The 14,334-nt window shown below is 34.8% G+C and overlaps 1 protein-coding gene across 3 annotated transcripts in view; it reads right to left on the bottom strand.

Annotated features, from left to right (window-relative positions):
* ARK2N (arkadia (RNF111) N-terminal like PKA signaling regulator 2N) overlaps positions 1 to 14,334 on the bottom strand; it is a 117,085-nt gene that overhangs the window by 30,276 nt on the left and 72,475 nt on the right. The window lies entirely within an intron of this gene.

The raw sequence follows: 14,334 nt of genomic DNA, 5'->3' as shown, positions 1-14,334 counted from the left end.
ATATTTTCTTTTTTCTGAGAAAGACAACTAGCTCACACTCCAAGGAAATGATGTACAATCTTATGGGTGATTTTAGAGGAAGATATTAAGCTTTTAATAGGAAAAATAAGAGATGGCTTCCATTCCCAAATCACCCTAATAGCTGAAAAAGGCAGCTGAGATGAGTTCCAAAATAATTACACTACAGTGATTCATGCTAAAATAATTCAATATTCATGCCTGTAGAATAGATACATGCTTTAAAAATGCTAATACTACCTTTTTTCTAATGTAACAGCAAAACGCAAAAATAAAATCTTCATTCAAGAAAGACAAGTCCCTCTTCCTATTCCCATTTTAGAGTAAAGGAGAAATAAAGGAATGCTGTTTGTCCCCACAGCTATTTATGAAGTGCAGGCAAACCATCTATTTCCATAAAGATTTTTAAAATATCATCCAACAAATGAATATTACAACACACCTAGTTTACAAAACTCTTGACTATGAAGGAACACATATGTCAATGAATCATTAAAATATAACACAATGAAGGATTATTGTTTTAATGCAAACATTCATTGTGTAGACTGCCATTGAACAAAAACACGAAACACACTTGGGGTATTTATCTCTTAAGCTAAGCTCCCAAACTGTAGGTTTATATAGCAACATTTTTAAACAAACAAACAAAAAAATGACTTAACATAAAAGCAAATGAGCTGTTAGGTGCCACTGTATAAAGAAGAGACATGTCACAATATGAAATTCTGACGGTCATGACAACTTCGGTTGACTACATAAAAATAATTGCCAGTTCCCCCAAAAGGGTAAATCAAGTTCATCAATGACCATAAAATTCAACAGTTGGCCTTGGTATCAGCTGGTAATGGATTTTATATCAAAGAGCAAAAAAAAAAAAAAACCAATTCATGTTTGAGACTTTTCTAAGAAAGAAAAGAAAACTGTAGCATTCCGTGGAGTTCTCGTCAGAGTTCAAAATGATTACTGTGGAACTGAGATACTGTGTGATGTCCAAACACTTGGGTGCAGAAGATATGAGGGTAAAGTACAATATTGACTATTTGACCTTATGTTCTTTTTTAGAAAAGGCTTTAAGTGTTGTATATTTGCAATAAATTATTCCACTGATTTCAAAATTATCGCCAATACCATTCACACCTCTTGCCACCACATTCCCCCACCACCAAAAGGAAGCAACAGGTCAACAGTCAAGTCAAAATTGTACCACTCCTACATGTATAATCATGCAAAAAGTATAAGTGTATATATACATGCAGAGTGACATCACCTACCCATGGAACAACTTGTCTGAAAGTCTTCATCAGTAGGAAATACAAGCATACACTTGTTATCTGGCTTCATTCTTGTATCTTCCATATTTTCAAACAGCATACCTTATAACTTAGCTTAAATTTAGTATTTGTAATAAACAAAGATAACAATATTTTCATATTTTAATTACACTTAACAGTTAAATTATGATCATTATCATTTTTCATTTCCAGCATATTCAAATGATGGCAAATCAATGCAATATAAACTTTAATCAAGTGATAGAACGGCAGCCTTTCCAACTTTGTCTTCCAACAAGAAACCACAATTAAGGATCTTGTGTTCTAAGGTCATCTTATACCTATCATTAGCACACCAAGATTAAATATGTTTAGAGCACTTAACACAAATATTTGCACTCAGAACCACCAAATGAATATTAGCTAACTGACGGTGACAACTTGTGATAATTCTTTTAAAATGTAATCCTTGCTGCACAGGACAACTAAGAGATAGGTAAGACTCTGTAGTCATAAGACTCTGTAGTCATTTTATGCTTTTTAAGAGAAGTTTCTCTTGAACAAAATAAAATCAGACCACTGAGGAGGAACTGGAAAACTCAGCACATTAACAACAGAACCAGATATCTATGCTTCCAATTTGACTCTATCAAATCATTATAGGATAAAATAAATGTAGAGACACCATCCTTGCTCTCACTTGATTATTCCTTTATGTTAAGACAGCTGCACAGATACTAAATAAAAGATTATTTTGATTTTCATGAATATCAAAGTAGTCACTTCACGTTACACCTGGAAAAATTTCCCATTTAAGATGTGGTTATTAATGCAAGCACGTTTCATGCTTACAACACTTAAGGTTACCCACTCAAACCACATGTTCTCCCATCTGCCAAACTGTGGTATCTGTCACAAATATTAAAACATAAATTTATAACAATGTTCATTAGTAGTTTCTCTACAAGCATCTCTCTACAAAAGAAAACTTAACACAATTATTCAATAACTACTAGGTCTGTGATTAATCCAGGTGCTGTTTCACTTTCTGAAATCTTTTGAAATTTTTCCTGCTCATTACAAAACAAGAAAAATAGAAGGTCGAGCAATCTACCAACTACTTTTTATTTAAAAAGTAGAATGAATGAGAATTATTTTAAATTGCGATAATTTAGGCTCTTTGCGGTTGTCAAAGAAAATTAGCTATATTCTAGGCCAGGGGTCAGCAAAACTATGGCCCCCTGTGCCAAAGCCAGCTGGTCATCTGTTTTTGTAAACAGCTTTAATAACACACAGCCATGCTCATTCATTTGCAGGCTGTCTGCGGCTGCTCTCGCACTACAACAGCAGAGTTGAGTAGTTGCGACAATGACCGCAACACCTAAAATATTTACTATCTGGCCCTTTAAAGAAATAGTTTGCTGACTCCTGTTCTAGGCCATTTCACCAAGTGTGACCTACTAAGATTTTCCTTTGCCTGAGATCTATGCCATACTATCTATGCTACGTTTATATACTATAAACATTTACTTATTTAAATATAGTAAATATATTTTCTCCTTCACTATTCTGAAAATAGCAATTCATCTATTTTATGATAGAAATAGGTTTGTACCATTTCACTGACCTCCTAGCCTACAAATAGATTCTAACTTCTCAAATACCAAAATACGGACATATCTGTGTAACCACACATTTCTGATACAACCGTAACCTTTTTGTATTATTGCCATTAAATACTTAATTCTATTAACTAATTTTCTTTTCACTCAGAATCGTTCTCTTCTAAATCTCATGGAAATCAATGTGAATCACAAAAGCAGAGAACAAAGCAAAAGAGAATCTCACTATGTTTATCCACGACAACTCCTTTTGAATTTGACAACCAAAAGCACAGTTTTAAAACTAAACCAGGTAATTACATAACTTATACTCTCTTTTTACAGATAAGAAATGTGAGTCCTAGTTAGGTGGAACCAGAACAGACTACAGATATTCCCATTGTTGAGGGAGTGAGGAACATACAGGATGAGGCTGTGAGCAGCACAGGAAGTTCAGATTTTTGGCAGCAGACATGCAAAGTCTTGCCTACTACCTCTTAGCTGTATGACTGATAAATTACTTCACTCCTCGGCTTCTTCATTGGGTTGTGATGAGGGTTAAAGAAAACAGATCATAAAATGTTGCTGTTGCGTGCCATCAAGTCGCTTCCAACTCACAGCGACCCTATAGGTCAGAGTAGAATGCCCACATGGTTTCCGAGGCTGTAATCTTTACGGGAACAGATCACCAGGTCTTTTCTCCTGTGGAACAGCTTGGGGGTTCCAACCTCCAACTTTCAGCTAGCAGTTGGACACTTAACTATTGCGGCACCTGGGCTCTTATATAGAAGTTCAAGTGTTGGTCCATCACCCCACCTTTCCACAATAACTAGTACTTGTCCTACCTCATTATTTGTTTGCTTATCCTTGTATGTACAGTCTGCTGTGTACAGCCTGCATGCAAGAAGCTTTGAAGAAACATCACCGTCTGGGCTGGTGCCTTATATTGGTCATAGGTGAATAAAACATGTTACGCAAATGCTTTGCTGGGATTAGTAAGTGAGGTCATCACAAATGTGGCTTTTATATTCTTATTTTTGTCTGAAGTGAAATGTCAGCTTGGATACATTCATACTACAAGTATTTCAAAGCCAAATAAAGATCATTTTAGATTACTTCATCTTTAGCATCATCCTTGCTTACAGAGCCCTTCCACTAGCACAAGTGTTGTCAGTCTCCCACTACAAAGTACAATCAGATCTAGGAAACAGGAATGCCTCTTGTATCCCAGAAACACCTGGAAATGTCACTCCTCCTTCCCTCTGTATTGCTAAGTCTTAGGTCCAAGGCTGCACAATGGCTACAAGGTTTGCTCCTTCAACCGCATTTCTATGGTTGTAGTAGGAAACCTTATGGGGCAGTTATACCCTGTCACGTGGGGTTGCTATGAGTTGGAATCAATTTGATGACATACAATAACAACAGGAAGAAAGTAAACAATAAAGCCAGAGAAAATTCCTTCTCTCCTCTCTGCCACACCCCATTCCCCAACACCCTCCCCTGCAACCAGGAGAGAAAAAGTCCATCTTGTTGCTCCCAAAGGACCCCATACAGGCTCCTTCTCCCCTGCCTTTACAGGGCCTAGGCCCAATGCCATTTTCCACAACATCAAGAGGAAGGAATAGGGGTGCAAATCACATTCAGCTGCAATTGAAATAGTCAAAAAATGTTACACCTGAAGGAGGAGTTCTTAGAAACTAGTCAAGGGGCTGAAGAAGAGGGAGTGTGTGTGGTGGCAGGTGGGGGAAAGGGGTGTGGGCATGAGGACCCGAGACAAAGCGGCCGATCTCAAGAGCTGCACAAAAAAAACTGCATTTTGTTAAAATATATTCAACAAAGGAAACTCTGGTTGCATAGTGGTTAAGTGCTACAGCTGCTAACCAAAGGGTCAGCAGTTCAAATCTGTCAGGCGCTCCTTGGAAACTCTATGGGGCAGTTCTACTCTGTTCTATAGGGTCTCTATGAGTCGGAATCGACTCGACGGCACTGGGTTTGGTTTGGGTTTTTTTTTTTTTTGTATATCCAACAAAAAAATAACCAAATGAAAGATGAAAATTTATATTTGCAAATGAGAAAAAAATATTTAAAAGAACACTTAATGCCATATTTTTACTACTATCAATAAAGAAAAAATTTTTTACAGAACAACTTGAATAAATAGAATGCAGTCATTCTGAAAGCAGCTCTTGGAAAAGATGAATAGTTAACCTCAACCACAGCACGAAAATCTGTATACAAAAGTGCCATCTCCAGTAAAAGAAGATTAAATTAAAAAAAAAAAAAAACTGCATTTATATGTTTTCTTTAGAATAACATCATAAAGCTATTTTAGTAAAAAGAAGAAAAGGAAAAATGGAAATGAAATACAGCAATAAGTACTGAAATTTTATATTTAGGAGTTATGCCATTTTTTATAAAACTGAATCAATGTCTATTTTGTACTTTTTCTACTATATTCATCTCAGTTATTAAAAATTTAAACTTTAAAAAGTTTCCAAGGTGGGAATACAGTATAAAAATTACATCTTTCCTTATATCATGGCACTAAATGACACTTCATTTTATCCACCCAGAAGAGCTACCCATGATGTGATAAAGAGTTAATTTACCATTTTGAAAAGATCAAAAAAAGAAGAGGTGAAAGCAAAGATTCAAGACGATCAGAGTAATTCAAATGTTCATCAAAAGTAAGAAAATCAATGTAATGTTTCACCACCAACTGCAGAGGTGGGAACCCTCTGCATTAAGTGAGGTTACTGAAAAGATGAACCAGGTCATTTATCTGGATATATAAAGGGAACCTATAAATACTGAAACCAAGCACTTGAAGAGGTCACCATCTTTCAATTTATCTTTTTATTTCAGGGACAAATCCATGATCTACTGCTCTGAGGGTTCAGATCTATACAGAACTAAAATACCTGTATTACATACAACCAGGAAAAACACAAAACTTGGAATTTTAACCACACTCCCATGCCTATGTGCATTATTAAAGATTCATTCATTTCATTCTTTTGATTACTCCTGGAAGTAGTCTAAATTTTGCTATTTTCCAAACACTCCTCAATTTTGAGTAGGATAACTTAGTAGAGCATGTATTTTATAGGAAAAGCAGCCCGACCTTTTTATGTTAACCTTGGTGTTTGTCATTTCCTTTTTCAATATACCAATTAAAAAAATTTTTAAATTTTTTCCAGAAACATTATCTAAAATCTATTATTGGTTATACTGACCACAAACTAACAAACTAACCATTCATTTCATTACAGAAAAGCAGGTTTCCTGATTCAAGAACATCAAATGTGAATTAACTGACAGGGAGTGACTAATAAAAACAACACTGCCCTCAACAGATTAACAAGAAACACTTTAAAAAAAATTTTTTTTTTAATCTAGGTTAGTTGTTACACTTCAAATACACAGTTAGATAAAAGACACAAATAAGATGCAATAAAATAAAAACCACAGTAATTTGACACATTCTCCCAAAATCTTAAAGTTACAATAAGACTTTGTTACCAAAGAATATACTTCTTTGTGGATTATTCCTTCACTTCACTTCTTAGGGTGTCTTTTGTTTTATGCCATGGTAATAGAATAGGAAAAGATCTACTTAATACGAGTAGACTAAGAGTTTGTTTCCAATTCCCAGTAATGTTTCTAAACTGCAGGAGAAGTAAAAAAAAATCTCATATTATTTACACTGTATATACTCATATAACTCTTCTAGACAAATTAAAAAGACAAGTTTCTTATCCCGACTATGATTGAGAGTATATATGCCATTTTGGGGAAGAATTTTGAGAATTTTTTTAAAAACAGTCTCTGCAAAACAAATTTAAAAGTAAATTAAATTTATACGCTAAGTAAGTTTGCTGGAATTGTTCTGAAACAGTATTTTCTGACATGTGGCATTCCATAGAATCTTTTTTTTCGATTGTGCCCTCACTACAAAACCAAAACTGCCTCACAGAGAACCAACAGAGTAGAAGTGCTCCATAGGGTTTCCAAGGCTGTAATCTTTACAGGAGCAGACTGCAACATCTTTCTCCCGTGCCCTCACTATACCATTTAAATAATAGGAAAAAGAGAGAGGGAAATCTACATAAGCTAAACAAAATAGAACAGGAGCAATTACTTTTAAAAGGCACTTCTGTAGGGTCCCTATGAGTCGGAATCAACTCCAAGGCAACAGGTTTGGTTTTGGGGGGGTTTTATTTTGTTTTTTCTATAACACAGCTTGCCCACAATCAGCTATTCTAAATGAACGATGATGGCACAAAGACATGTTTACCATCTTCCCTGACTTCCATGTAAATGTTCCGTTAGGCAAATTCAGATGTACATTAACAATGAAAATTAATAGTAATATCAATTTAGGGTGCTTTGTTTGCTCAACAAAGGAATTCGCCATAGCTCTTCTTTTATTAACAAGTAAACTTAATGCATTTTAAGTTATCTCATTTAAAATATTCTGACTTGCCCTTTGCCTTTTAAGTAATAAATCTTACGTAAATTGAGATATACCCAGAGACTTTTGCTGTTAAACCTACCTAACTGGAGGGGGTGACACAAGCAATGATGCAAAATTAATTAGTTTTTGTATATTAGTTTACTCAGTTTACTAGTAAGACAAATTTTTTAAAAAGGTCCAAACTTTTACTTAAAAAAAAATATATATCAAAAGACTTTGCAAAAAAAATGAAAACTCAAGCTACTGACTAGAGAGTATTTTCAGAAACCATGTATCTGACAAGAATCTAATAAACAAAATACATATAAAAATTTTGATAGCTTAACAACAAAGACAAATAACCTAATCAATATTAAACATTTCACCAAAGAGGACATTCAAATGGCTACCAAACACATGAAAAGATGCTCAGTATCATTAGCCATCAAAGAGATGCAAATCAAAGCCACAATAAGATACCATTTCACTCCCACTAGGATGGCTAAGACTAAAAAAAAAAAAAAGAAAAAAATTGGTGAGGATGTGGGAAAATTGGAACCCTTATCCATTGCTAGTGGGAAGGCAACCTGTTATAGCCATTGTGGAAAACAGTGTGGCAGTTCTTCAAAAACCTAGAAATAGAACCACTATATTTAAAACAAAACAAAACACCAAACCCACACTGTCAAGTCTATTCCAACTCATAGTGACCCTATAGGACAGAGTAATACTGCCCCATAGGGTTTCCAAGGAACGCCTGGTGGATTCGAACTGCTGAATTTTTGGTTAGCAGCCAAACTCTTAACCACTACGCCACCAGGGTTTCCAGAACTACCATATGACCCAGCAATTGCAATTCTAGGTATACACCCAAAAGACTTTATAAAGCAGAGCCTCAAACAGAGACTTGTATGCCAATGTTCACTGCAGCACTATTCACAATAGCCAACAGGAGGAAACACTCTAAATGCCCATCGACAGAAGAACGGATAAACAAAATATGCTACATACATCTCAATCAGTAGGAGAAATGAAGTCTTGATACATGCTACAGTATGCATGGAGCTTGATGACATTATGCTGAAAACAAACCAATCACAAAATGACAAATATTGTATGACCTCACTTCCATAAAAAGACAAGAAAAGGCAAATGAAGAGTTTAGTGGTTACCAGGGGTGGGAGGGAAGGGAAAAGGGGGTGTTATGGATTCAATCATATCCCCCCAAAATTTGTGTATAAACTTGGCTAGGCTATGATTCCCAGTATTGTGTGACTGTCCACCATTTTGTCATGTGATGTCATTTTCCTCTGTGTTGTAAATCCTACCTCCATGATGTTAATAGGGCAGGATTAGTGGCAGTTATATTAATGAGGCAGGATTCAAGCTACAAGATTACATTGTGTCTTAAATCAATCTCTTTCGAGATATAAGAGAGAGAAGCGAGAAGACAGACATGGGGGCCACATACCACCAAGAAAGCAGCACCAGGAGCACAATTCTTTGAACCAGGGTTCCCTGCATTGAGAAGTTCCTTGCCCAGGGAAGACTGATGACAAGGACCTTCGCCTAGAGCCAAAAGAGAAAGCCTTCCCCTGGAGCTGACACCCTGAATTCAGACTTTTAGCCTCCTAGGCTGTGAGAGAATACATTTTGCTTTGTTAAAGCCATTTGCTTGTGGTATTTCTGTTATACTGGCACTCGATAACTAAGACAGAATTTGATACTGAGAGTAGGGTGCTGCTCTGACAGATACCTAAACTGTGGAAGCACGTTTGAAACTGTGAATGGGTAAAGGCTGAAAGAGTTTTAAAGTGCCTAGTAGTAAAAGCCTAGATTGCTTTGAACAGACTGTTGGATTTTGGACTTGGAGTTGATTTAAGACTTTTGCTATGGTATGATGGGGAAAAAGTGTTTACATGTGGCAACGACATGTATTTTGGGAGACCAAAGGGTGGAATGTTATGGATTGAATTGTGTCCCCCAAAATTTGCACATAAACTTGGCTAGGCTATGATTCCCAGGTTGTGTGATTGTTCACAATTTTGTCATGTGACAAAAGATTGATGACAAGGACATTCCCCCAGAGCCAATAAAGAGAGAAAGCCTTGCCCTGGATCTGGCAACCTGAATTTGGACTTCTAGCCTCCTAGACTGTGAGAGAATAAATCTCTCTTTGTTAAAGAGATCCATTTGTGGTATTTCTGTTATAGCAGCACTAGATGACTAAGACGGGGGGGGAGGGGTTTAACAGTGAGGGAAACATCACACTGATTAAGGGTAGGATTGCACAGCCCATCATCATATATGCTGTCAATGAGTTGCACACCTATAAAAAGTTGAATTGGCAAAAGTTGTATGATAGATATATTCAAAACAAAGACCAAAAAAAAAAAAAAAGAATAACTGCTGAAGCTGCATAGGTACAACTAAACACCTCATGGGGTTTGATTGCTTGGTTTGAAGGTATAGGGTCATGGTTTCACAGGACAACCCAGTTAATTGGCCTAATGATGTGTTTAGTGTTTTTGTTCTATCTCCTAGTTTGTGGTATAGTGCCTGGGATCTTAAAAGCTTGCAAGAGGCCATCCAAGGCACAACAATTGGTGTCTGTTCACTTGCAGCAACAGAGAAAGAAGGAGAATCAGCAGCAGGAGGAGGAAATGGAAAGTTTGGCTAATTGCCTCCATGAACAATTGCCTCCTTTGCCATGAGACCAAAATAACTGGATGGTGTCCAGCTACCATTACTGAACATTTTGATCAAAGATTCTATAGAAGAATCCTGATCAAAGGGGGGTAAATGCAAAATAGAATTTCAAATTCTCATTGACTCTAGACTTTCTGGAGCCATGGAGGATGCAAGAACCCCTGAAACTATTGCCCTGAGAGAATCTTTAAACCTTAAACCAAAAATATCCCCTGAAACCATCCTAAAACTGAACAACAGTTTAGCTTAACTAGTTTTTTAATAAGTCTGCCTTAAATATTATACTTTTTTAAGAACCATCTATATGGGGTCAAACTGGACAACAGTAACTCTAAAGATTAGATAGAAACCTTAGGAGTCAGTGAGTTTGTGTTAATGAGGGAAGAATAACTCGGAAAAGGAGAGTGAGAATGGCTGCACAACTCAAAGAATGTGATCAATGTCACTAAATTGTAAATGTAGAAACTGTTGAATTGGTGTATGTTTTGCTGTGTATATTTTCAACAACAACAAAATAAAATTTAGAAAATAAACAAAACACCCCACAGGTCCAATGCACCAGCCAGGAATGAGAAACCACTGAGGTAAATGATTCAATCAAAAAATTGTTCCACATCCTGGATTCTCAAACTGATGGCCGGTTGCAAGTTTATGACTTTGAAGGCAATCTGCGTTCAGACACAGTTTTAATTATGTCGGAATTCAGATTTCTGGGCTCCATGGAGTTGGGGTAACCCATCCAAGTCACTGCCCTGAGATCTTCTTTTGAACCTTGAGCCTGGAGAAAACTGGTTTCCTAAAGTCACCTTTGGGTCAACAATAGCCTAGTTAAGTAGCTCAGTAAAGACCGTTCTGCCTTAGGTATTGTGCTCTTTTGAAGAATTACCTATATGCAGTCAGTTTCAATAAACTGAAACTCCAGGAGCCAACTGGAAGCTGTGTTTTAGGGTAAAACGTTATTATGAAAACACTATTCTGGCCCCACCTCCATGGCAATGTCAACTAGATGGGGTATAAGAATCTTTGAATGTTTTCTCATCTTTGAATGTTCTCTCATCTTTGAATGTTCTCTCATCTTTGAATGTTCTCTCATCTTTGGAACCTTTCTGACTCCCTAAGTCAAATGTTATCAATTTTGCAAACTGTGCATTAAATAACATAGGGTTGCACTGAGTCGAAATCGACTCAATGGCAACAGGCTTTATATTAAATAAATTTCAATTTCTAAAATAAATAAATAAAAATAACTTTTTTCCTACTCTAGTCACCTTAAGTAGATTTATACATGAGTAATTTTTTTTTCTTACATATACTTAGAAAGCAATAAACGGTTGTTATATGAATGACCTGAACCCATTAGAATTCCCGTAGATTACGGTATAGTTATCTGTGTCTAACAATTTGTCGGTATAGCATTCATAAAATTCAGTTAATTTCAGAATTCTGAAGGTGGGTATGTGTGTGCACACACATACACACACAACTTCCTGAGGCTAGGCTCACTCCTCTGACTTGATAATACAGCAAAAAAATAGGTAAGCTTTTATCTTAATCTTAGAGCCCCAAAATGACAAAATCCTTTATTCTAGATTTTTAAATACTAAATCTTAAAATTTTAATTTCATTGTGTTGTGTTCTAAATTAAAATTTTACTTAGGCCTTTAGAGTTGCATTCAATTTTAATAAGGCATACAAAGTACGCAACATGATTAAGACAGTCATTGTTGTCTCATAAGTGGCTCAAAAAACCAGATCACTCTGATCTCCTACTTACCTTCTCTTAAGATGATTAGGTACCTAATGTTCTAGAAGTAGTTTTAGAACACTGAACTGATAAAAACTAGGCAGAAAGCTGTCTGTAGATAGGTAATCAGAAAACGCATTCACTCTTAGTAAAGGATAATGCCCCTTCTAGATGCCAATAATTAAAGGAAAATACTACAAGGAAATATCAACATATTTAATAGCCAGTAACAGAGTTCTGACTGAATTTGTTCCCTAACATCTCCTAAGTTTTTTGCAATGCACAGAAAAAATGTAAAGTAACTTTGTTTAAAGTTTGTAGCTTAGTCTTTTAATTCTCTATTCCATGAAAACAAGCTACAAAATGATAGATTCTGATGGATTTGAGATACGGAAATCCCATACGCACATATTAAAGAGATGGAGCAGTCCAGACATGGGATTTTATTCTTAAGTAAAAAGTATTTCAGCGATGTTTGCATTAATGTTACATTGGTTGAAACATGTTTCTTTGCAGCCTCGGCTCTACCAAAAGGAAAAAAAAAAAAAAAAAATCCAAACAGGAGACATTCCTTATTCTTCTTAAAATTCTAAGGAAATTCAAAGGAAATTAAGACCACTAGGCACTTAAACAATAGTTACTAAAAATGTCAGCATGTAATCCAAAAGTACTTCCCATTTATTAGTACTAGTACTTGTAATCTTAGGAATACATAATTTGCTTCAGTCAAAGAAGAGGCAAAGCAGTCATAAAAAAAATATTAAAATTACTTCAAATACTTGATACTTTTTTTAAATGTCCACAGTAGGAAAAAAAATTATTTGAAAGATGATTTTTTTTAAATTGTGCAATCTGGAAACGGTATGATCATTTTAAAGCACAACTCACATAAAAATCTATTGTTTTTCAGAACAGTACTCCTTAAGACAGCAACACATTTTTTCAAGGCACTGTGCAAAACTAAAAATCAGGATATGGAATTTTTCTGTCTACATATTTCTGCTACAAAATTATTCTTAAGATTAAAGTCTCCAAACTACAGAAATTCAAACTTTGCTTTAGAAAAAATGTCAATACTTTGGCATATGTTCTATGAATTAAATCAATGTTTTCTAATGGTTCTTTTCTTTCTACCAAAATCTCTTTTCACATCTTTATTAAAGGTTTTATAGAAAAGGCTTCTCAACATTATTCGTGTTTAACACTTTTCAAATATTCAAAATGTTATCCATATCTTAAATATCGATTATTAAAGCCTATGCTTAATAATTCCATTAAATTTTTTAATTTTTTTCTTAAAGGTAACAACAAAAATTAGAATACATTCAGTCAATACAATGCGAGCAATAATTTGTCTATATGTTATTCTTAAAAGACAAACTCATATCTTCTATTTTAAAAATAAAAAGCATTTCAGGACATGCTTAATATATCAAATATTAAATCATGAAATAAAGAAGCTTTAGTGTTTGAAGTAGTTTATACATGCAAAGCAATCACATTAACATGCTGAAATTAAATTAATATTTTTTGTCTAAAAGTCCATGTTTAGTAAAATTCATTAATTCCAGGAAGAAATTGAAGACAGCGCAAACATTCCTGAAAACATTTCAGCTTCAAGTAAAGATAGTAGATTAGTTAAAATCCTGTCATCCAATCAAAACCCAATATGCTCTTCTCACTGATGTAAAACAATTAAAAATACTAAAATAGTTTATATATGTTACATTATCTTCAGAGAAAAATCCATCAGTTATAATAAACTCATATATTTTATGGTGAAAACTCACACTAAAGTTATGTAAGGGCTTAACATGTGTTGAAAATTTATTGACTTTGGTGTTCAAACCTTACCCGTTTGTCAAATATTGAGTTCAAGAAATCTGACAGTTATTACACAATAAAAGAGACCAGTGGTCTTCTTCATCTATTCATACATATATTCTTGAATGAAAACTGAACACATTAACAAGCCTTCCTCAAAGTTAACTCCCAATTCACATACATCAAGTTCTGAAATGAAAGAACCAAATCAGTTATTTTTCAATTCAAAACTAGAAAACGAAAAAAAAATTGTCTCAGTCTATTACAGTTAACTTACAGGTTATAAATATTTGAGTACAGAATTGAGTAGGAAAAGTAACTTTACTGACAAATATTGAAATAAGTTAAAGATGTTGATGGTTTATATGTGAAACTTCAATATACCACCCATCCTTCCTCTTATAAAACACAGAACTGGATTTCTTTCAAAGTTGCAACTTCATCAAATATTAAAATAATCAGCACTTTTCATATTAATAAGTTACTAGGTTATAAATTTGTAAGGAAATACTAAGAAGGTTTTTTTTTTAATGTAAATCCAGTAGAAAGCACAGTAAAAGTAAGTGTTAAACACGAAGTTACATATTCCTATTAAAGATTTTCTTCCTAATGTAGCTATTTCTCACAATATTCCCACTACACCTGAAAAAATAAAATATCAGTATTTCCCAATCCTAGGCCAAACATAATGTTGCAAGAGTTTCAATC

The sequence above is a fragment of the Elephas maximus genome, chromosome 11 (assembly GCF_024166365.1).
Source record: "Elephas maximus indicus isolate mEleMax1 chromosome 11, mEleMax1 primary haplotype, whole genome shotgun sequence".
Taxonomy (NCBI): domain Eukaryota; kingdom Metazoa; phylum Chordata; class Mammalia; order Proboscidea; family Elephantidae; genus Elephas; species Elephas maximus.
Note: the sequence above shows the minus strand (reverse complement) of the source record. Positions and strands in the feature narration are given on the sequence as shown.